The 24,996-nt window shown below is 39.6% G+C and overlaps 1 protein-coding gene and 1 pseudogene across 7 annotated transcripts in view; both read right to left on the minus strand.

Moving 5' to 3' along the window:
- The window catches only part of AADACL3 (arylacetamide deacetylase like 3), a 109,354-nt gene that overhangs the window by 65,316 nt on the left and 19,042 nt on the right, over positions 1–24,996 (minus strand). The window lies entirely within an intron of this gene.
- LOC136169133 (transcription initiation factor TFIID subunit 13 pseudogene) lies at positions 16,159–17,547 on the minus strand (annotated as a pseudogene).

Below are 24,996 nucleotides of genomic sequence, written 5' to 3' on the forward strand. Positions count from 1 at the left end.
CCCTATGGTCCTTCCCTAAGCCCCGTCCTCTGCCTGCCTTTTTTGCCTGTGGAAAAACTTTAGCCAAAGAATAAGTTTAATCAGAGAAGCAAGAAAATGCAGAAACAAAGGAAAAGAGTTCACCAAGACTAAACAATGATAATTAGTCAGTTAACATAGCCAAGGACCTTTAGTTCCTTCTCAAGGGCTATGATAATATTCTGAGCCACATCCTGTGAGCTGCCTTGTAGGTACTGAACCCTGCACCAAGTACGTGATGACCAGACAAGGGGCACATGACTTAAACTGCCACAACCCCGAGAACTGGCTTCAAAGACATGGGCACAAACAGGCCCTAGAACTGAAGAGTCATTGTACCTAAAACAATCAAGAAGATGCTGCTCAGACCACCACAGGACCAGTTTCAAGATGACTTGAGCTGACTGTGCTGTTTCTGCATGGGAGCCTCCTCCCTTCATCTATAAAAGCTCTTGACCACTGACTATCAGTGATGGGGAGTCATTCTTTGGACAGAAATCCCCCCTCAACCTCTTGTCATCCAAAATCAAGCAAACTTTGCTTTCCATCAGCCTTGCCTTCTATTGACTTTTGAGTGGCGAGCAACCAGACCCTACTTTTGGTTACAAGAGGAGACACTTTTAGCAAAGAAGAGTGGAACTATCATGGGGGAAGAGATAGAATAGGCATTTCATGGTTTTCTTCTTGTTGCTTGTTACAAGAATAATTAGCTTGGCAGTCATATTCCTTAACAGATTCTTTTAAAGAGTGTGTGCATAGTAAATATGATTCCGCTCTAAAGATAAAGGGACCATGAAGATGTTCACAGCAGGAACTAACTTCATACTCTGTATGAACAAATAATTGTACTACTTCTCTGGTGGCTCAGATGGTAAAGAATCTGCCTGCAATGTGTAAGACCTGAGTTCAATCCCTGGGTCGGGAAGATCCTCTGGAGAAGGGAATTGCCACCCACTCCAGTATTCTTGCCTAAAGAATTCCACAGACAGAGGACCCTGGCCAGGCTACAGTCCATGGGGTCCCAAATACTGGACATGACTGAGTGACTGACACACACATACAGCATATGCAATCCCAACATTTTATATAATTTGTCACTTAGGTCAGATATGACTCGGGCTGTATACTTAATTTAAAAAAAAACAAAACAAAACCCAAGACAAGAAAGTCTTCCCCTTGTTCCCTGAGAGCCCACAAACCCCCACTTTCTCAGATCTTCAGAGCTCTGCTGGGATGAAGATAACTGGCAATCAAACCTGGACCTAGGCTGAAGACTTCTGTAAAACGAAGGATCCATTTATAATGTGAATACCAGCCTCCAAAGAGATATGTTTGAATTTTCACCTTTCAGCTTAGTGAGATTTCTTACAATGTTATTTAGCCAATCATTATTTTTAGGTATTCCCCACTGCCATCCTCCAAAGAGCCAAAGAGCATGTTATTTATATTGTTAAATGAATATTTATTTATAGACTTAAAGTGAATGAATTACTATAGCTGTTTCAACTTTCTTTAGAGGATACTTTTACATTCTGAATATCTCCAAATACAATCTCTTTTTTAAAAAAGATCCTTCTTTAAGAAAGTTCCTTTAAACAGTAACCTTCAAATTGGGTTTGAAATTCAGAAATACTGTGGTGCCTTCCAGGTTAAGGTTCTTAAAGGTCTTTACCTTCTTAAGATGCTGGGTCATAAAGGGTGCTTTCAGCATCCTGGGGAAGCAATTATTAGAAGTGCAACAGAAGAGAAACCTCACCCTGTCTTCTGGGCTTTGCACCCTGCTGGGGCCTCCTACCAGCACAGAGAAACACTGCCCTTCATTGGCCCTCAGCTGCAAGTGCCAACTCATCTATCTTTAGAGAACCAAACTCAGTTGAGCTTTCTCCCCAGGAAGAAGGTTGGCTGCTAAAAAGATTCTTTTTGCCAATACTTGCTTTCTGAATAAAGTATTTCACAGTTGGCAGATTGCTTCCAACTGTATTACCTACATGCTGTCCTCAACTGACAGGAATCCGTGGTCTCAGGATGCATGGCATAAAAGGAGCATTCAGGACCATAACCTATTTTGATGTTAGATGAAGTCTGGAGTTTTGATCCTGGCCAAGCACTTACTTGTAGGTGATCTGAGGACACCACCTAACCTTTGAGAATCTCTGACCCTCATGGTAGAATGGGCTATATGAGAAATAAGTAAGGTAATGCCCCACTGAGCCCAAGATAGCTAGGTCTTTATTAGAAAATTGCAGTTAGAACCAGAGCTATATAGACTGAGTTATGTCTCCTCAAATTCATATGTTGAAGCCCTAACCCTCAGTATGCCTGTATTTGGAAATGGGGCCTCTAATGAGGTAATTAAGGTAAGGAAGGGCCCTTACTAACAAGTGTCTTTGTTTTCCTGGAGGACAGTCTAATGATGTGATTTATGATAGGGGCTTTGAGCCATGCTGTACCTTTGACCTCTGGAGGGATTAGAGACTAAAAGCATTAGCCTGAGTCCCTGGAGTGTATGAAAACAGAGTCAGCCCTGTGGACAATACGTGATCAAGCTTCACTAAAAACTCCAGACGCCAAAAGCTCAGGTGAGCTTTCCTGATTGGCAGTATTCTCTGAGTATATTGTCACACATCGTGGGCAGGAAGCAACGCCATTCATGACTCAGTGGGGGAAGGAAAATCAGAAGTCTCATGCTTGGACCCCTCCCAGACTCTGCCCTTACTTGTTTCTTCCTTCTGCTGATTTTAGTGTGTTTTTTTTTTTCTTTTACTACAATAAAATTTTAATTTTAAATATAGTGCTTTCCTGAGTTCTGTAGTCATTCTAGTGAGTTACCAAACCTGAGGATGGTCATGGCTCTTTAGGCTTTTTCTTTCTTTTTTTTTTTTTAGGCTTTTTCTTTTTTAAGGATTTTAACTTTGTCTTTTATTCTGTAGTAAATAGTTATTTACTTACTAATTTAACTTGTGGTAGTTTTAAACTATTGTGTAATCAGCTTTATCAATCTTTCCCATTAAAGTTTTTGTTTACTTAAAAAGGCTTTTTTCCCAAGAAAATGAAATAGGTATTCATCTTTATTTTCTTCCTCTCTTTTCTGGCTCTGGCACCAGCTGCCTCAGCTTCCTTGGTCCATGAGCATCACACTGAAGCTCATGCCAGTGGGGACACCAAGAACACCATTCATGCTAATATATCTTTATTTTCTAGTTTTTTACAGTATCATTTCTCTTTATTAACTAATTTCATTTGGGATTTATTTTGCTATATGCTACTAAGTAAAAATCTGTTGTTACTTTTTTTTCCATACAGTTTCTCAATTGACTGAACAACAGCTTTTGAATAATCATATTTTTCTACCTTGTTACCACATGCAAAATTCCCATATATATTAGGGTTTGCATGTGGTCAATCTATTCTGTTGGATCTATATGGCTATCTTCTCTTGCACCATCCTGCTTTTAGATTTATTGGTTTCATAACACGTATTAATATCCCACTGCAGGCATCTTTCCTATTTAATGTTCATATTTAAAATCTTCTTGGCTAATATTCCTATTTATTCTTCCACAACAAAATTTTCTGTGCCCCAAGAAAATGTTTTACTCAGAACATGAAAGAAAAATTAAAATCAGTTTGTCAATTCCCATTGACCTCCCAAAATAAAATACTAATATAGTTTTTCACTGGAATTACATTAAACTTAAAATTTTGGGGGAAATTGATATATATATTTATAAGGCTAAGTCTTTCCAGGCAGAAATATGATATGTCCCACAGTAAAAATAAATACATTAAAAAATGTTGATGTTCTTCATATAGATCCAGCAAGTTTCTTGTTAACTTCAGGGAAATAAGAAACTTTAAGGCTCTTAATGTACATCACTACATTATCTCTACAAAATTATCACAAAATATAAGACTGAAAATGCCTTCTTGCCAGTCTGAGCAGGTAAAAAAAAGTATTCACTATAGATTTAATGTGCACTTCTTTGACTTTTCATGAGGTTGAATGATTCTGAACATATTTATTGATTAGTTGTATTCCTTTCTTTGTGAACTTTTGCCTATTTTATTTTTTGCCTGTTTTTTATATTAAGAATAATATACTTTGATTCCCCAGGTGGGAAGTATTTTTCCCAGTACATCATTTGCCTCTTAATTTTGTTTATTATGTTTTTGGATATATAGAATTTTAAAATTTTCTATCTCGAATTCAAAGATCATATAACATTTGTGTCTGTTTTCTTATAGTCATGTATATATTCTTCTGTTTAAATTTTAATTCCCAATTTTACATTGATTTTTATGTTTATGATATAGATGGGCTTCCCTGGTGGCTGAGACAGTAAAGAATCTGCTTGCAATGCAGGAGATCCTAGGTCAGGAAGATCCCCTGGCAAAGGGAATGACTACCCACTCTACTATTCTTGCCAGGAAAATCCCAATGACAGAGGAGCCAGGAGGGCTATAGTCCATTGGGTCTCAAAGAGTCAGGTATGACTGAACAACTAATACACACATAATAAAAATGAAATATAGCCTGGGTCTCATTTTGAGTAGGGATTAGTTTATTTAGGTCTGTATATTGAACCATGGTCACTCTCTTTTTGGAAGTTATTCTGTGTCAAAGCGATTTGGTTTACTTAGCAATTTTTAAGTACAGAATTTCTTGGAACACATTTCAGTGGAGTAATAAAATGTTCTCATTATGAAACGAATTTAAGCAATTACAGCTGAAGCCTGCTCTAGTGTATCTAACAAGGTACTTTTTAGCTTAAAGGATGTTGTGTATCATTCAACTGCTAGTTGCCATAACATTGGGACTTTTCTGAGTTCTCTGAAAGTTGCATAGAGCTAAAGAGGTTATTTTACCAGCACCATCTGTAAAAATGTGTTGCTACTATTCACTTGGAAGGCTCAATCCCCCAAGAGTACAGAGAATTAATTCAGTCACAAGTTTGGCATTCTTACAAGCTACTCAACCAAAGGGAAACAAAACCCTCTGAGAAATCAAATGTGTTTGGCAGATCTGGTTCAAGATTTCCAGCAATGTACTATCAACACAGCAAACCTAAGAGGCAGGAGAAACCTCTCTCGAAATCAAATATGGTACAGTACAAGGAACATTATATTGAATGTCTGAAAGCCAGGAGTCTGTTCCAACACCAGTGATTTGACCTTCACAAATCATTTTAATGAGTTTCAATTTCCTCTCTTATAAAATGGGTGACCTCATAGGACTACTGCAAAAACTAAGAAAATTTATATGGATGTATTGTATAAACTGTAATGCACAGGTCAAAACATTAGTAGCTATTAATTAGCCTGCAATTGAATTCATTCTACTTGTCTAACTCAAGAGGAGAAGGTAGCACCTGCCGTCCCTGGTCTGTTCAGCCTGTCCTGGGGAAACACTATATGGACACCCACTGCCTCCCCTCGAGTCATGCCCCACCTCTGAATCATGCATGCTTCCTGCCTGCAGCACTTCCCAGGGCAGACGTGTACATTAGCTTAAGCCTGGGGCCTTCAAGAAAGTAAGCACTGTGTCTAGGAAGGAAAAAGAGGAATAACATTTATTGAGCACCTACCATATGTGGAGTACTGAAAGATATGCTAGCAAAATAGAGACACATGAGGCCAGTCAGCACTTTTTGTTTAATTTTCACTGTATCAGACTCACAAGGTTCATAATGATTCAACATATATCATAGGCCAGAGGGTGTTTGCAAGTATGAACAACATTCTCAGCCCTGGGCAGTGACAGGACTGGGAAAGTGAGATAAATTTACATACAGGTTGGGTGGAGTCAATGGGATACTTGTAAAATGATTTAAAAGTTTAGCTAGCTTGGGACTTCCATCGTGGTCCAGTGGCTAGGACTCTGCACTCCCAGTGCAGGGGACCTGGGTTCAATCCCTGGTCATGGAACTACATCCCACATGGGGCAACTAAGAACTGGTGCAGCCAAATAAATAAAAGTTTAGCTGGCTCAAAGATGTGTTTGTGCATCTATAAGAATTAGGTTCAAAATTCTTGACATGAACCCAGGACCAAGTCTGGGCTCCTCTTTCAAGAAAACTGCCTAAGTTGGGATAAAGTCAAAACATAATGGGAGGGACTTCCTTGGTGGTCCAGTGGTTAAAAATATGCCTGCTAGTGCAGGGGACATGAGTTCAGCCCCTGGTCTGAGAAGTAAGATCCCACATGCCACAGAGCAACTAAGACCATGCACCATAACTTCTGAGCCCACGCTGCAACTACTGAAACCCATGTGCCCTAGAATTTGTGCTCCTCAACAAGAAAAGACACCACAAGGAAAAGCCAGCACACTGCAACTAGAGAGCAGCCCCCACTTGCTGCAACTAGAGAAAGCCATGCATGCAACTAGAGAAGGCCTATGCATGAATAAATAAGTTTTTTAAAAAACACAATGGAAAGGCATTGAGAAGGGAGGGACATGATCAGATCTGTGCTTTAAAAAGAATCCTCCGAAAAAAAAAAAAAAAAAAAAAAAGAATCCTCCGGTTACAATTAGGTGTTACCTCACAATGGTCAGAAAGGCAATCATGAAAAAATCTACAAATAACATGCTGGAGAGGGTGTGGAGAAAAGGGAACCCTCCTACATTCTTGGTGGGCATGTAAATTGGTACCGTCACTATGGAGAACTGTATGGATATTCCTTAAAAAACTAAAAATAGAGTTACAGTATGATCTAGCAACCCCACTCCTGGGCACATATCTGGAGAAAATCGTAATTTGAAAAGATACGTTTACTCCAATGTTTGTAGCAGCACCATTTACAACAGCCAAGACGTGGAAGCAACCTAATGTCCAATGATAGACGAATAGATAAAGATGTGGTATATATATACAAGGGAATATTACTCAGTCATAAATCAAATGAAATAATGCCGTTTGCAGCAACATGGACAGACCTAGAGATTACCATATTAAGTGAAGTAAGTCAAAGTCAACTATCATATGATCTCACTTATATGTGGAATCTAAAAATAATTTTACAAATGAACTTATTTATTTAAAAAAACAGACTCACAAACATAGAGAACAAACGTGGTTAACAAAGGGGAAAGTTGGGGGGAGGGTGTAAGGACAAATTTAAAGTTTGGGTTTGACAGATACACACTACTATATATAAAACAGATAAACAATAAGGATCTGCTGTATGGCACAGACTCTTATAATAACCTATAATGGTAAAGAATGAAAAAGAATTTATATATATATATTTTTATATATCGTATATATGTCATATACATGAAACTAACACAACATTGTAAATCAACTATAATTCAGTTGAAAAGAAAAAAAGAACTTTGGTTGCTGTATGGACAACGGAGGGGAATGCTGCAAGAAGGGAGCAGGTATGCCTACATGGTGGTATGCAGCTGCTGGTTTGCTCTGGCTCAAGAAAGTTGACTGTGTCCATAATTTTCCCAAAGCCACACGTAGTGGCATCAGGTTGGTAGGCTGAAGAAAGCTATGGTGTGAATATTTACACCAAATATACCTGCAAATACTACAAACCAGGACTTCCCTACCTGCCCACCCTCCAGAGACAGTTTACCAGGACTGGAGGGGCTAGAAAGCTTCTACAGGGGATCGGGCAAGAGAGGCAGTGTGATCCAGAGTGGTGACAGTGGAAGTGAAGGGAAGTGGATGGATTTGGAAAGCTATTTGCAGATAGAAACAGCTGCTGACAGTACTGACAGGTTGGATATGGGATGGGGTGGTCAAGGTGAGGTGAGAGAGTGTTGTAAGGAGAAGCCAATTCTGACTCCATGTTAGAGCTATTTCTTTGATTTGCTTTTCATTGCTTTTGTTATTACAATAATATATAATAGCCTGCCTCGGAGAACCCTGCCCCTCTGCCTGGCTGTTAAACTAAAGTGCCTTTGTTTAGCTCACAGGGAGATAATATGACCCTGCCCACCTGTTAAAAAGAAGAGATTAACACACCCCTTCCAAAGGCTGGTCCTTCCCAGAGATGTTCCGCAAGACTGAACACCCCTTTTTACTTTACTTCCTCACTGCCTCTCCTCTCTATTCTGCCTGTTGACTTTATTTCCTTATTGCTTTTCTCCCTCTGGCTCTATGAAAAAACCTAGCATCCAGAACCCACAAGATGGTTAATTTGAGACATTAATCTACCATCTTCTCCATCAGCAGGCTTTCCGAATAAAGTCGTAGTCCTTGCCTCAACACTTCGTATCTTGGATTCATCGACCTCTCATGCAGCGAACAGAGCAAGTTTGAAGTCAATAACAACAGAAGAATATCTCCCAGGTTTTAGTAAGTATGAGAGCGTGAGCATCAAAGGCAATGTTCCGAATTTGGCTTTGAGAGAGAGAATGTCTTGGACTCAGACAATAAGATGATTTAGAACTACACACTCTACAGTTTTCAGTCACTGTGGCCTGACCCTAGTCCACCCTCCCAACTCACTTGGGGCATTCTCTTTCTGCCTCTCTGCCCTAGACTCCAGTCCTGCCAGCCACCTTTCAGTTCTTCATTTAGAAAATTTACTTAGCCTCTTGGCCTTCCTACATTCTGCTCCCTCAGCCCACAGTGTTCTTATCACGGCTCTCTGCATGGCTGGCGTGTTTCTCCCTTGGGTCCCTGCTAACAGAGGACACCTTCTCCCTCCAACCATATCCTCTCTGTTAGTTTCCTTCTTAGCACTTATCACAACTTATAATCATATACTTGTTGGCTACTTGCTTGTGTTCTGTCTCCCTCACTGGACTGTAAGTCTTCCTTAAAAATTGATTTCTGATTCTTTAACATTTGACAGAATTTGCCAAATAAATAAATAAACAAGAAACACAGCCTGCCTGCTGCCTATAAACAACACGGACCAAGATTGTACCAACTCTGCAGTGTATACCTCTTAAGTGTCCGCAATAAAAAGCTGAATTTAGGAAAACAGTTGAGCCTTTGCAAGTAACTCATTCACAGGACAGGGTGTGACAGGCAAGGACAAGTCCAGGCTTAAGGACAGTCTCTTCCCCAAGTTTAGAACTGTCTAAAGAACCATAAAGTTCTTACAGTGAAGGTGACAGCCAAAAAAAAAACCCTAAAGGATGGGTGTAGTACATTTCTGTATTAGTTCCAAGTGTAACAGGGAAGAAGAGAATCTGACTCCAAGTTACATCTGTTTCTTTCACTTCAAGCTTTGCTCCCATTGCTTTTGTTACCATAATCACTGAAAGGATGCTCTCTATAGCTTAGTTGTTGTTCAGTCGCTCACTCATGTCGACTCTTTGTGACCCCATGGACTGCAACATGCCAGGCTTCCCTTCCTTCACCATCTCCCAGAGCTTGCTCAAACTCATGTCCATTGAGTTGGTGATGCCATCTAACCATCTCGTCCGCTGTCGTCCCCTTCTCGTCCTGCTTTCAATCTTTCCCAACATCAGGGCCCTTTCTAATGAGTCACGTCTTCCCATCAGGTGGCCAAAGTACTGGAGCTTCAGCATCAGTCCTTCCAATGAATATTCAGGACTGATTTCCTTTAGGATTGACTGGTTTGATCTCCTTGCAGTCCAAGGGACTCTCAAGAGTCTTCTCCAACACCACAGTTCAAAAGCATGAATCCTTTAGTGCTCAGCCTTCTTTATGGTCCAACTCTCACATCCATACAAGACTACAGGAAAAACTATACTTTTGACTAGATGAACCTTTGTCAGTAAGGTAATGTCTCTGCTTTTTAATATTCTGTCTAGGTTGGTCATAGCTTTTCTTCAAGGAGCAAGCATCTTTTAATTTCATGGCTGCAGTCACCATCTGCAGTGATTTTGAAGCCCAAGAAAATAAAGTCTGTCATGGTTTCCATTGTTTCCTCATCTATTTGCCATGCAGTGATGGGACTGGATGCCATGATCTTCATTTTCTGAATGTTGAGTTTTAAGCCAGTTTTTTCACTCTCCTCTTTCACTTTCATCAAGAGGCTCTTACTTCCTCTTTGCTTTCTATCATAAGGGTAGTGTTATCTGCATATCTGAGGTTATTGATATTTCTCCTGCAATCTTGATTCCAGCTTGTGCTTCATCCAGCCTGGCATTTCACATGATATATTCTGCATATAAGTTAAATAAGCAGGGTGACAATATACAACCTTGACTTACTCCTTTCCCAATTTGGAACCAGTCCACTGTTCCATGTCCAGTTCTAACTGTTGCTTCTTGACTAGCATACAGATTTCTCAGGAGGCAGGTAAGGTGGTCTGGTATTCCTGTCTCCTGAAGAATTGTCCACAGTTTATTTTGGTCCACACAAAGGCTTTGGTATAGTCAATAAAGCAGAAGTAGATGCTTTTCTGGAACTCTCCTGCTTTTTCTATGATCCAATGGATGTTGGCAATTTGATCTCTGGTTCCTCTGCCTTTTCTAAATCCAGCATGAACATCTGGAATTTCTTGGTTTACCTGTTGAAGCCTCGCTTGGAGAATTTTGAGCATTACTTTGCTAGCATGTGAGTCTATAGCTTTAAGCATATATAACGACCTGCCTCAGGAAGCCCTACCCTCTGCCTGAATATTAAACTAAAATGCCTTCGTTCAGGTCACAGGGAGACATTCTGACCCTGCCCACCTGTGAATGGCTACAGAGAAGAAGAAATTAACACATCCAGCACAACAAAGGAAACTATAAGCAAGGTGAAAAGACAGCCTTCAGAATGGGAGAAAATAATAGCAAATGAAGAAACAGACAAAGGATTAATCTCAAAAACATACAAGCAACTCCTGCAGCTCAATTCCAGAAAAAAAAAAAAAAATGACCCAATCAAAAAATGGGCCAAAGAACTAAAGAGACACTTCTCCAAAGAAGACATACAGATGGCTAACAAACACATGAAAAGATTCTCAACATCACTCATTATCAGAGAAATGCAAATCAAAACCTCAATGAGGTACCATTACATGCCAGTCAGAATGGCTGCTATCCAAAAGTCTACAAGCAATAAATGCTCTAGAGGGTGTGGAGAAAAGGGAACCCTCTTACACTGTTGGTGGGAATGCAAACTAGTACAGCTGCTATGGAGAACAGTGTGGAGATTCCTTAAAAAACCGGAAATAGAACTGCCATATGACCCAGCAATCCCACTCCTGGGCATACACACCAAGGAAACTAGATCTGAAAGAGACATGCGCACCCCAATGTTCACTGCAGCACTGTTTATAATAGCCAGGTCATGGAAGCAACCTAGATGCCCATCAGCAGACAAATGAATAAGAAAGCTGTGGTACATATACAAAATGGAATATTACTCAGTCATTTAAAAAAATTCATTTGAATCTGTTCTAATGAGGTGGATGAAACTGAAGCCCATTATACAGAGTGAAGTAAGCCAGAAAGAAAAACACCAATACAGTATACTAATGCATATATATGGAATTTAGAAAGATGGTAATAATAACCCTACATGCAAGACAGAAAAAGAGGCACAGATGTACAGAATAGACTTTTGGACTCTATGGGAGAAGGCAAGGGGGGGATGATCTGAGAACAGCATCAAAACATGTATATTATCAAGTGTGAAACAGATTGCCAGTCCAGGTTGGATGCATGAGACAAGTGCTCAGGGCTGGTGCACTGGGAAGACCCAGAGGGACGGGATGGGGAGGGAGGTAAGAGGGGGGTTCAGGATGGGGAACACATGTAAATCCATGGCTGATTCATGTCAATGTATGGCAAAAACCACTACAATATTGTAAAGTAATGAGCCTCCAACTAATAAAAATAATTGGGGAAAAAATAAAGCTAAACATGCATTAATATGGAAAAAAACATATAAAGAAATTATGTCTATGTTAAAAAAAAATAAATTAATTAACACATCCAATTCCCAATGCTAACTAAGCCAGGAGATACTCTGCAAGACTCAGGGCCTTTTTATTTGACTGCCTCACCTCCTCCACCTCTCTCTTCTGTAAAAGATACTGGCATCCAGACCCCAATGGATGGTACTCTAGGACAGGGGTCCCCAACTTCCAGGCAGTGGACTGGTACCTCCTGTCAGATCAGTGGCAGCATTAGATTAGAAATAAAGTGCACAATAAATGTAATGTGCTTAAATCATCTTGAAACCATCCCCCCCACCATCAGTTTGTGGATAAATTGCCTTCTACAAAATTGGTTCCTTGTGTCAAAAAGGGTGGGGACCACCGCTTTAGGACACCTATCCACCATCTTTTCAGAAGCTCAGTTTTCTGAATAGTCACTCTTTCTTGCCACAAACCTCACCTCCCAATTATTGCCCTGCTGTGCAGTGAGCAGAATGAGCTTAGATTCAGTAACACAAGCTCACAAAAGGAGATTCACATTTGTTGGAGAAGTTTGTTGAGGATGTGACTGCAAGCTGACCCTAGAGTTGGATCCAGGTAATCAGGCTTCTTATTTGATGCCCCTGTCCTTAGAGTGTACACTCCATGCACTTCTGCTTAAGAACCATTTTCAAAGACATAGCCTTGAGGGACTAAGGCACTGTTGAGATCATCTGGATATTATATGTGATGGAACCTGTTGCAGAGAGGAAGCCAATTCTGACTCCATGTTGGAAACTGTTTCTTTGACTTGATGTTCATTGCTTTTGTTATTATAATCATACTTAATAGCTTGACTCAAGAGGACCCTGCCCCTCTGTCTGACTGTAAACTGAAATGCCTTTGTTCAGCTCATAGACAGATAATCTGTCCCTGCCCACTTGAGAGGAGAAAAGATTGTTGTTGTTCAGTATCTCTGCTGTGTCGACTCTTTGTGACCTCCAGGGATTGCAATATGCCAGGCTTACCTGTCCTTCACCGCTCCCAGAGCTTGCTCAAACTCATGGCCATGAGTCGGTGATGTCATCCAACCATCTCGTCCTCTGTCATCCCCTTCTCCTCCTGCCTTCAATCTTTCCCAACATCAGGGCCTTTTCAAGTGAGTCGGCTCTTTGCATCAGGTGGCCAAAGCTTCAGCTTCAGCGTCAATCCTTCCAATTAATATTCAGGGTTGATTTCCTTTAAGATTGACTGGTTTGATCTCCTTGCAGTCCAAGAGATTCTCAAGAGTCTTCTCCAACACCACAGTTCAAAAGCGTCAATTCTTCAGCACCCCACCTTCTTTATGGTCCAATTCTCACATCCATAATGACTACAGGAAAAGCCATAGCTTTGATTAGACAGATCTTTGTCAGCAAAGTAATGTCTCTGCTTTTTAATATTCTGTCTAGGTTTGTCATAGCTTTTCTTCTAAGGAGCAAGCATCTTTTAATTTCATGGCTGCTGTGACCATCAGCAGTGATTTTGGAGCCCAAGAAAATAAAGTCTGTCCTTGTTTCCATTGTTTCCTCATCTATTTGCCATGAAATGATGGGACTAGATGCCATGATCTTCATCTTTTGAATGGTGAGTTTTAAGCCAGCTTTTTCACCCTCCTCTTTCACCTTCATGAAGAGACTCTAGTTCCTCTTCCCTTTCTGCCATAAGTATGGTGTTATTGGCATATCCAAGCTTATTGATATTTCTCCTGTTACAGCCACAAGTTCTGGGAAACAAACTCACTTAGAAGGACAATGCAGACAGTGGAGTGCAGTTTATTACATTGGCAGGCCCAAGGCAGAGTCTCCTCTTAGCCAAGGACCCCAACCAGTTTTTGTGAAAACCTTATATACCCTAAGTGTACGTGCCCAAACCCACCTCCCCAAATTCCCTGAAATTAGTGTGAACAAAGGAAAAGAAAGATACAACCAAAGTTAACCCGTGATTCATATGCCTTAGGCCTAGGTAGTTAACAGTGGACAATTATCAATAGGCCTGTGGTCATACCCCAATAAGCATAATAGAATTTATGATTCTATTTGATTACACAGACAATTAGGGTATTCTTTCAGGTGATGGAGAGTCTAGGTACGAACCCTGGGGCTCTTCCTTCCAGGGGTCTGGTTTTGCAGTTGTTATGTTGTTTCTATAGATACTGGGCAAAGAGCTCAAAGTCCACAGTCCGGCCCAAGATGGAGTCCTGCTTTCAAGACGAGCCTGTTCTGTTTCCTCCTTCACTCCCAGCAAGCTTCCTGCTGAAAGAAGAGATTACCACACCCCTTCCAAAGGCTGGCCACTTCCTTGGAGACGTTTTGCAAGACTGAAGACCCTTTCACTTTTCTTCCCCACTGTCTCTCCCTCTCTATTCTGCCTTATGACTTTAGTTGCTTCTTTCTCTCTGACTCTACAAAGGAAACTGGCATCCAGACCCCAGTAAGATGGTTATTTTGAGGTCCTAGCATGCCATCTTCTCAGTCAAATGGCTCCCTGAATAAAGGCTCTTTCTTGCCTCAACCCATCATCTCTCAGATTTATTGGCCCATCATGTGGCAAGCAGAGAGAGCTTGGACTGGGTAACAAACCCAGCTATGTATAAAACTTTTTAAGATTCTGGTGAGCAGGTACCGAGAGCTGACTCATTGGAAAAGACCCTGATGCTGGGAAAGATTGAGGGCAGGAGGAGAAGGGGACAAGAGAGGATGAGATGGCTGGATGGCATCACCAACTCAATGGACATGAGTTTGGGTAAACTGTGGGAGTTGGTGATGGACAGAGAGGCCTGGCATGCTGCGGTTCATGGGGTTGCAAAGTGTCAGACACAACTGAGCAACTGAACTGAACTGAACTGAGACTCCTAAAGGCGGTGGGGTGGTAGGCACAAGTTTCGAGGAAGGAGCCTACTGTGTTCTCCTCTTCAGGCTGAGAATTAAAGTCACCTTTCTATTTCCTCCAAACTCTGTCTCCACATTTTTCATTCCGCTTCATTGGGCAGAGAAAGACAAGATTTTAGCCAGCAACACACCAACTATGTGACAGATAAATGGGGGTACAGGGGAAATATAAAGCATAATCTTTGATCTAATGGAGTTAAAAACTTGCAAAACAATTTGAGACTGCTCCCACCATCAATCACCAATGCCTGCTAAGCTGATGGACTGCAGAAACTTGAGAGACAGAGGAGCATGTGTAGGCTGAGAGCCAGGAAAAGCTGTTGCAGAAGGTAACTTTGAGTTCTGCAGACCAGTCCTGACACCCCGTCAATGAAGAGGAGAGGACTAGAGTTCACTGTGTCCCTGCTGAGCTCATCTCCTTGACTTTAACCAATGAAGACATTTCAGGATAAAGACCTTCTTTCCCAATCAGCAACGTGCTGTACATGCAAATATCTGAGATTGTTACAACCAGCAGGACTCTTCTCACTCCAATTACTCCCTGTTCAGGCTTGCATCATCTTGTTTTTCTTTTTCCTGCTCTGCATTTTCCACCTACAACATTCAATTCCTACTGACTCAGCATCAGATGACAGTTTTCTTCTCTGGAATCCTCTACTGTCTCCATAGTGAGACTCTGTCATTGCTGATCACAGCTGCCTTCCTTTTGATCGATCACCAACTGCCTGCAGCATGTGCAAATAGGAGTACCAGTGGCCTCCACCGACCCCATCTCCTCAAAACGGGATGCCATGCCAACCCATGTGTCATTCTCACACACCCCAAGTGGCAGTCAGTGGCCACAATCCCATTATCTTTCACAGAAATTGAGAAGTAACCTGAGAAGAAGAGAGGAAAAGAGGAGCATCATATGTGATGAGAAGTTAAGGGCTACCAATTATGACTTTAGGAGAAAGTCAGTGACCCTGAGACACAGGCTAAGTCTGCCAGAAAAGCCGCTGAATGATTCTAGAGACTTGCTTGTGATCAAGAGGCAAGTATGCCCCCTGCCCCTACCCACCACCATCAAACACACAACTTGTAAATAATCAATCAAATGTACACTCCTCCAGGGTGGGAAACCCAGTTCTGTACATTCTTAATTCCACCTGCTTGACAGTGCTGCTCTTCCATGCTAGAGACAGTGTTGTCTGGCAGCAGAAGCTTCAATCAGAATCTAATTTTCATCCTTGTAGATACCTAGGTCTCATTCACTTTCTCATTCAAGTAAGAACCAAGCATTTTGTTCAAAACCATTAATAAAACAACAAGTCAATGAAGCCTCCTGTTGAAATATCTCTTCTCATTTATATTTATTTGCATTGTATGTTCTTCATACCGAGTCCTCAATAGACCAAAAATAGGGTTTTTTTAGATTTTTTTTTCCCTTTAAATGCAATTTTAATCCTTACTTTCAGCTCAATGCAAGACTAATACAATGAGCTAAATACACACAAAACTTGTATATCCTGAACTACAAAAGTGGTTTCCATAGCCACACATGGTTTTAGTCAAGTATACATTTTCACAATAAATAAATACTAACAAATATGTTAATAAAACACTACCCCAAATGCTTATCTGCCATCAACTTTTCAGGAATGCCATTCCTGCTACTGAAAGCACTTTCAGAAGTTTTAATCTGACCTGGGGAAATGAGTTCTTTTAAAACCTGACAAACAGTATATTATAAACCCCAAAGATTTTTAATCCAGTATGTCTTCCAACACAGAACCATTCATAGGAAATTCTTAGTTTCTGAAAAAATAAAAAATTAAATCACTCTTGTTATCTAAAGAAGAATATTAAAACAAATTATCTTAAGACAAATAAACACTCCTACAAAAGGCTGTATTTTCTAATATCATTTCCTCCTTAAAAGAAATACAAACCAGTTCACCATCTTTTAATAGCTTACACTACTGTGGTCTAAAAGCTTTAGAAATACATGAAACACATCTTAGCTATCAAAGTCAAAGGTGCCATTTAGATTTCACATATTAAACAGCTACAGTACAACCTACAATGGCACAAGTACACCAGTATTAATTCATCATTGAGATGCTCAAGAGTCAGAAGAAACTGAATGGTTTGCAAACCAAAGGTACTTTGACTTACATGTGGTCATTAAAATCTAATATGTAATTCAAGTAGGGTAATATAATGGCAGGCAATTAAAGGCTCATATATCACTCTAAAATTGAAAACGTGAAAATAAAGCCTGAAAACTTTGTGGTTCTCCATTTTTCATTCACATGGTTAGGTATTAGGCAGGGCCTTACTGTGGAAAATATAGTTATTAAGTATGGTTTCCCCAGAAGATAATGAAGCTTCAGAAAGTACAAAAGGTGTCAAGATACATAGTTTGCTTCATCAAATGCTTTTCTAGCGCGTTTCAATTCTTCATTCATAGTAAGCAAGTCTTTAACCCTAGCAAACTTTCTTCGGTCCTTTCGAATCAAGAAGACGATATCTTCAACTTGTATCCGACCTTGTCTTCCAATTGACATTGCCTTATGAGTCATTTCAGTGATGAACTCTATGACAAGGTCTTCAAGAATATCCACTGACTCAGTATAAGGATTCTGGTCATCTCCAAACCCATACATCATACACCGTAATTCTTTAGAAAAAAGTCTCTTTCTTTTACCCTGTCCACCTTCTGCACCTCCTCCAATTTCTTCACTTTCTTCCTCAAAGGTGGGATCCTCTTCTTCATCTGCCATCCCACCAGCCAGGGACCCAGCCACTTCCCCGGCGCGCCCGCCTCCCTCGGAGAGCTTTTTTTCTAGATTTATTTTTAAATAAACATTGTTTTCATGTATAATCTATAGATACTACTGTGAGATGAGGCATTTAAATCTCTCTTAAAATAATACAGTCTGTCAAGTTTAAAATCCCTCAAACCAAAATGCAGGCTATATTTATATAATGTAATACAAATTACTAAAATCTTAAATTCTAAATAATTTTGCCACAAAGTGAAGATGTTCAAAATTCTGTGAGAAAATACCTTCATTGTCAAAAATAAACCATAAAATGGAAAATAAGAATAAAAACTTTCAAAAAAAGAATAAAAGCTTCCTCAGCAGATGAATGGATAAAGATATGATATATATATATGTATGTGCATATATATATATAACATATACAATGGAAAATTACTCAGTCATAAGAAAAAAAAGAGAAGTTAGAGTTTCTCTGAGCACTAACTATCCTGGTGATTCAGAGATAAAGAATCCACCTGCCAATGCAGGAGACACAGGTTTGATCCCTGGGTTGAGCAGATCCCCTAGAGAAGGAAATGGCAACTCACACCAGTATTCTTGCCTGGGAAATCCCATGGACAGATAAGTCTGGTAAGCTACAGTCCATGGGGTCACAAGAGTCGGACAAGACTTGATGACTAAACAACAAAACAACAATAAATATTGCATTTTCCTTCACCATAAAAAAAAAAAAGAATGAAATTTTGCCATTTGCAACAACATAGACGAACCTCAGAGGGCCTTATGCTTTAAGAAGTAAGTCAAACAGAAAGACAAATATCATATGATAAAACTTACATGTGGAATCTAAAAAGTAAAACAAATTGAATGAATATAAGAAAACAGAAACAGATTCAAAGACACAGAGAACAAAATAGTGGTTATCAGTGGGGAGAGGGAAAAAGGGAGAGGCAAGATAAGGGTAGAGGATTAAAAGGTAAAAAGTACTATGTGTAAAATAAATGAGGTACAATGGTACAGGACAGGGAATATAACCAATATTTTATAGTAAGTTTAAATGGACCATAATCTATAAAATGTTGAATCCTGAAACTAATGTTGTACACCTGAAACTATTACAATATTGTAAATCAACTATACTTCAATTAAAAAAGAAAACACTAAAAACTATTTCTTCTATTGTTGCTCACTCCTGGAGTGCTGCTCAGAGTAGGGTAACACATCTCCTGTCTTTTTGTTTAAGTGAAACCAGAACAGTTTAACTTTAACACCACCAGCAGGTTCCTCATCCTTTATCTCACCATCTACTTTTTCTCCTACCTGCCCTTTACATATTTTCCTCTCTGCACATTTTTTTTCTCATCTTTTCCCTCTTTTTCTTCCATTTTCCTCTCCTCTTTCCTCCATTCTCTAACTCGGTCTTTCCCTGCCCTCCCTTGCACCTCCCATTCCTTGCCATTCAAAGGCTATAAAATGAAGTCCAAACACAAATTGTTATCATTTGTTTTGAGAACTGTTTGCTTTAATTTTTAAAGTGGGTGCTTTGAATATTTTCCATTTTGAACTCTAAAATAAACATTTACTTTTTCCAAGGATGTGTGTGTTTGTGCCTACAGGTGTTCACAGTGTTCCCCACGAGGATCAGTGGACCTTGAAAGAGAAAAAGGATATATGCTCTAGAGTTATAATACATTGGGACAGCCCTTTCAAATCTGCTTGAACTCAGTTATCTCTTGTGGATGCACAGACACCTGCAGATAAAGTCCTGAGGAGGGGGCTGACCAGTTCTTACCAGGTTCACACGAAGCATCCCCCAAAAGATGGCTGGAGTTTCCGATTGCTCTGGCAAACTGAGGAATGAGAAGTCATGTCATGCCAGTAATATTTAACTTGGTCAGGGGTAAAATCTGAGTTGTAGCACTTGCTGATTACTATGGCATAAATGCTCCCATCATGACCAATTTCAAGCTACTACCATGGCATCACTGAACATGGAGTTGAGAGTCAATGCACAGTAAGCCCACTATTAAATAGTATTTCTACCATACAGATACGCTAGATGTAAATAACCTCAAGGATAGATAACACCAAATTTTGCTAAAATAATTAGAAAGTAATGGGTTTTTAGTATTTTTACCTTTGTTCACAGTATAAATTATTTAAGTTTAAGAATACATAATTTAATTTTTAATAATGGCTATATTGGACAACTAGCTTGCAAAATTTCTGAAAATGTAACATTCTGTTCTCATAAACTGGTACAAGCCAGCTCCCACACACCTCCTTGAGGAAAGTCACCTCCTCTTATCCAGTTATATCGGAAAAGCTGGCTGCTCAGATCAAATGGGATTTTAAAAGCTGCAGTAATAATAGAATATAATAAGGTTTCTTTACAAATAATGAAGGAAAACTAGCACTCAAGTAAGTTATCAATGTTGTTGGCATTTGTGTAGAAAGACCATACTTCATCAACAGAAAAAAATCTTCTTGGTGCCTGTGATGCACCAAACACAGCCATTTGCCACCAGCTCAGCCTCCCTCAATCATCACTTTCATCAAGGTCTGCCACACTGTGCCTTTCCACCTCGTCTCCAATAACTTCTCCTTTGCCCAGACCGACTTAAGCATTTTTCTCCAAGTACATGGCTCCTTAGCTCCACTTGGTCTGTCTGACTGTACTTCCCTGCTGAGAAGCCCTTTGACTTCACATTTCAGGAACTAGCTTAGATACCACCTCCAACTTTTCAACCTCAGGATCAGGGGGCTCCCATAGCTCTGGTTAACTGCATGTACCTTAATCTGCACTCTGTGTGTATGTATTCACAAGAAATTTAGAAAAGTCAGCAGTGGTCACAGGACTGGAAAAGGTCAATTTTCATTTCAGTCTCAAAGAAAGGCAATGCCAAAGAATGTTCAAACTACTATAAAATTGTGCTCATTTCACATGCTAGCAAGGCAATGTTCAAAATCCTTCAAGTGAGGCTTCGAAAGTACATGAACCAAGAAATTCCAGATGTACAAACTGGATTTAGAAAAGGCAGCGGAAACAGAGATCAAATTGCCAACATCCGTTGGATCATAGAAGAAGATCAAAGGAATTCCAGAAAAACATCTATTTCTGCTTCATTGACTACGCTAAAGCCTTTAACTGTGTAGATCACAACAAACTGTGGAAAATTCTTAAAGAGAAGGGAATACCCGACCACATTACTTGTGTCCTGAGAAACTTCTATGGAGGTCAAGAAGCAACAGTAAGAATCAGATATGGAGCAATGGACTGGTTCAAAATTTGGAAAGGAGTATGTCAAGGCTGTATATTGTCACCATGCTTGTATAATTTAAATGCAGAGTATATCATGTAAAATGCCAGGATGAAATCAGTATTGCCAGGAGAAATATCAACAACCTCAGATATGCAGATGATATCACTTTAATGGCAGAGAGTGAAGAGGATCTTAAAAGCCTTCTGATGAGGGTGAAAAAGGAGAGTGAAAAAGCTGGTTTAAAACTCAACATTCAAAAAACTAAGATCATGGCATCGGGTCCCATCACTTCATGGCAAATAGATGTGGAAGAAGTGAAAACAGTAACAAATTTTATTTTCCTGAGCTCCAAAATCACTGCAGACAGTGACTGTAGCCATGTAATTAAAAGATAGGAATATAGATAAATAAAATAGAATTGAGAGTCTGGAAATAAACCCTTATATTTATGGTCAGTGGGTTTTTAACAAAGTTACAAAACAGTTCAACAGAGAAATTATGCTATTTTTGACAAATGGTACTGGAACATTTGGACATGTAGAAGCCAATAATATATGTATTATACATATATGTATATATATACATGTATATACATATTATGTAAGAAAGATAGATCTTAACCAATACCCCCTATCTTATACAAAATCAACTCACAGACCTAAATGAAAAATCTAAAACTAATAAAATTCTAGGGAGAAAAAGTAGCTTACAGGCTCATCAGAACAAAAAAATTCTCTATGTCCAGTGACGATGCTAACTAGATTTATTGTGGTGACTAGATTTAATGTTATGTGTCAATTATACCTCAGCATTAAAAAAAAAAAAAGAAAGAAAGCAACATGTAGCTACCTTGCTCTTCTGTATTTAAGGAACCTTCCCCAATATACAAAAACCCTACAATTACCTCATCTGGAGCAGAAACCTCACAAAAGAGAGGATGACCATCCTCCTTAAAACCTACCCCAAACATCCCCTATTTTCATTCGACTCATAACAAAGGTTAAATTTCAGCATATCCTGGTGGCCTGGAAGTGGTAGCACATCTGTGGGTACAACTGGTGCTGAGTGCAGATTTGCCCCTTCTTCCAGGGAAGCATTACCTCCTCTTCAGAGTAAGTATGGACCCAAATAATCTACACATTATGCCTTCACTAAACACCTGCTATAAAACAGTCTGAGGTGGGACTTTCCTGGTGGTCCAGAGGATAAGACTCCAGGCTCCCAATGCAGGGGAACTGTGTTTGATCCCTGGTCAGGGAACCAGATCTCACATGCTGCAACTATGTCAAATAAAGACAAATAAGTATTAAAAAAAAAAAAAAAAAAAGACTGCAGTATGTGTAGCTCCCATCTCTGGCCTTGTTTATTTTCAGTGGTTATGTAATCCTTTGACCCACAGTTTCTGGCTCCAATAAGGACCCAAAGCTGAAGTACAAAAACAAACTCCAGCTTGGGAGGGAAGGTAGAAAGGTTTGTTCTCACAGAATCTGTCCCCATGACCACTGAAATAACCAGCCCAGACTCTTAGTTTTTATTCATTGCAATCAGTAAATATTTATGAAGTAATCACAAGAGATTTATTGTGTAATTAAAGTTGATCATGTACTATGCAACCACGTGAAGACACAAAGCCAGAGTCCCCAAACCTGCACAGTACCTTCTTGATGAAGAGTAAGCACACACCTTTATGTTTTCACAGACTCTGTTTACAGAGCAATTCCAAACTCTTTTCATTGGGTGGCATGCCTCTGTGTGACTAAATTTTCTAGGTTCCATATGGGCAAGGTAGCTAGGCAGAGAATCCCCTAAAACTCAAATTGTTTCTAAGGGAAATAGGGGTTGTACTTTGGCTGGAGGAGGACAAAGAAGGACTTTGAAAGAGCAGGTGGTTAGAGGTTAGCGTCCATCATCACGGAACTGATCTCAGTAAGGTAAGGCTCTCATTGCTTGTGCTGCCCCAAGTCCCCAACTATCCCACCAGCGGGTATTGTTGGTGACAAGATAAAACCCAGGAGTAAAGCCCATCACTGCTATAAGAACTACTTAAATGCTCCTGATTTGAGTTAGTTGTTTCCTTATGCAAAATATAATATACATATATATATATTTTTTTATCATATACTTGAATAATAATGTAAAGGACAAAAGGGATGGGAAAGAAGAAATGTTTAGGGGAAAGAGAACGACAAAGGGATGAAAAAGTAGAGAAGAAATAAAGAAGGAGAACATTACCCTACAAGTTCACTGAGACCATATACCAATACCTTGTACAGTACCTTACACTTAGAAAGGGAAATGCTTATTCAGTGAATGAATGAATGAACAGTCATGAAAAATGAGAGAGAAACAAGATACATGAATACATTAACTTATAAATAGGTTTAACTCTTTAAATATTAAGCAAATGTGCCTTTATATAAAAAGATAACAGAGGGATCGGGTAGTGAGGGAGGTGGGAGGGGGGACTGGGATGGGGAATACATGTAAATCCATGGCTGATTCATGTCAATGTATGACAAAAACCACTACAATATTGTAATTAGCCTCCAACTAATAAAAATAAACGGAAAAAAAGAAAAGATAACAACAGTGATATTCCTTCCAAGCTCCTCCAATCAGAAATATGTACTTCCTATTGTTTATCCTCTGTTGGATATGAATCAGCCATATATCCTACTCACCTCCATTTATGACCAGGATACTGATCCCAGAATGGAAAAGAGCAACAGATGTCTGAACCCACAATTTGGTTTCCAGTGGAACTATACGCTCAACTAACATGAGATGGAAACGAAGGCTGAATGCCTATTTATAAGAACTGACTACCTACCTAGTGTGTATACAAAAAAAAAACACCAAAGGTATAAGATGAAATTTTGGGCTTCCAATCTACAAAAATTTCACAAGAGGTTTTACTGTTAATTGAAAAATAAGCCTATTTGCCCATGGAGACCCTTGGGAAACAGTGTCACTGACTGGATAATATACATAAATACTTTGCATATATAACCTTAATTGTCTGGCTTCCTGAAAAATGAAAGAATTTAGTTCAGAGACATTTGAGCTCAGTATCTAAGGACTACATTCCTTCTCTAGGAACACAGAGATCTTTTATTTCAAAAACTAAATCCCAGCCATATGCTAAAGATGACTCAGTGCCCAGAAAACTCAGAACAAATCTCAAAGAGAAACTGCCTCTGTGACATGCCCCATTTCTCCCACCCAATATTTACATGCCACCTAAGTATCACCCATGTGGTCTGAAAGCTATCAAAGAGACAATGCTGATAGGTCCAGAATTGAACAATAGTTACCACAGATATATTTAAGGAGAATTCTTCTATTCAAGAGCCTGAAAAGTACCTCTCAAATTTAGTTTTCAAAACCATGGTTTTAAAACACACTGGCTGAGAATCTGGAACCTAGTATTTTTTGAGGTTATTTGATCCATATTCACTCTACAGAGCAAATAGTGATTCCTGGAAGAAGGGACAAATCTGGGAACCTGGACTCGGCACCAGTTATATGCAGAGACCTGCCCACTTCTAGGCCACTAGAATATGCTGAAATGTAACCCTAGTTATGGGTCTAATCACAATAGGAGTGTTTGGGGTAGATTTTTTAAAGGTTTTTAAAATGTCTTTATTGAATTTGCTGCTTCTTTTCTTATGTTTTGGTTTTTTGGCCATGAGGCATGTGGGATCTTATCGCCCCAACTAGGGATCAAAGCTGCACCTCTTGCATTGAAAGCAGTCTCAACCACTGTACCACCACAGAAATCCCTTGGGTAGGTTTTAAGGAGGATGGGCATCTTCTCTTTTGTAAGGTATCTGCTCCAGGTGAGGTAACTGTAGAGTTTTGGGGGGAGAAAAAGACTCCTCAGATACAGAGGTGCAGGCAAGGGAGACAGAGTGACTCAAGATTCCCAAGTTTCAGGTTCAACCAAAACTCCTCAATTCAAGTCTTGGAACCTCATTCCTTCCTTATCAATGACCTGCTTTCCCATGGAACACCTTGCAAGGCTGTAAACTAAACTGATGTAATTCTGCAATCTGCACAATCAAATTTTGCATTCGATTTTCAATAATATCATGCCTGTAACTATAAGAAACAAAAGATTCCTTTAGGGTTGTTGTGGAAACTCTCTGGTTCTCAGGCCAAGAAATGAAGTTGTTTAAGAGTTTAAATCCTGAGATTTTCACTTTCTTTTTCTAAGCACTCCACTGTACTCAGAAA

The sequence above is a fragment of the Muntiacus reevesi genome, chromosome 5 (assembly GCF_963930625.1).
Source record: "Muntiacus reevesi chromosome 5, mMunRee1.1, whole genome shotgun sequence".
NCBI classification, from domain to species: domain Eukaryota; kingdom Metazoa; phylum Chordata; class Mammalia; order Artiodactyla; family Cervidae; genus Muntiacus; species Muntiacus reevesi.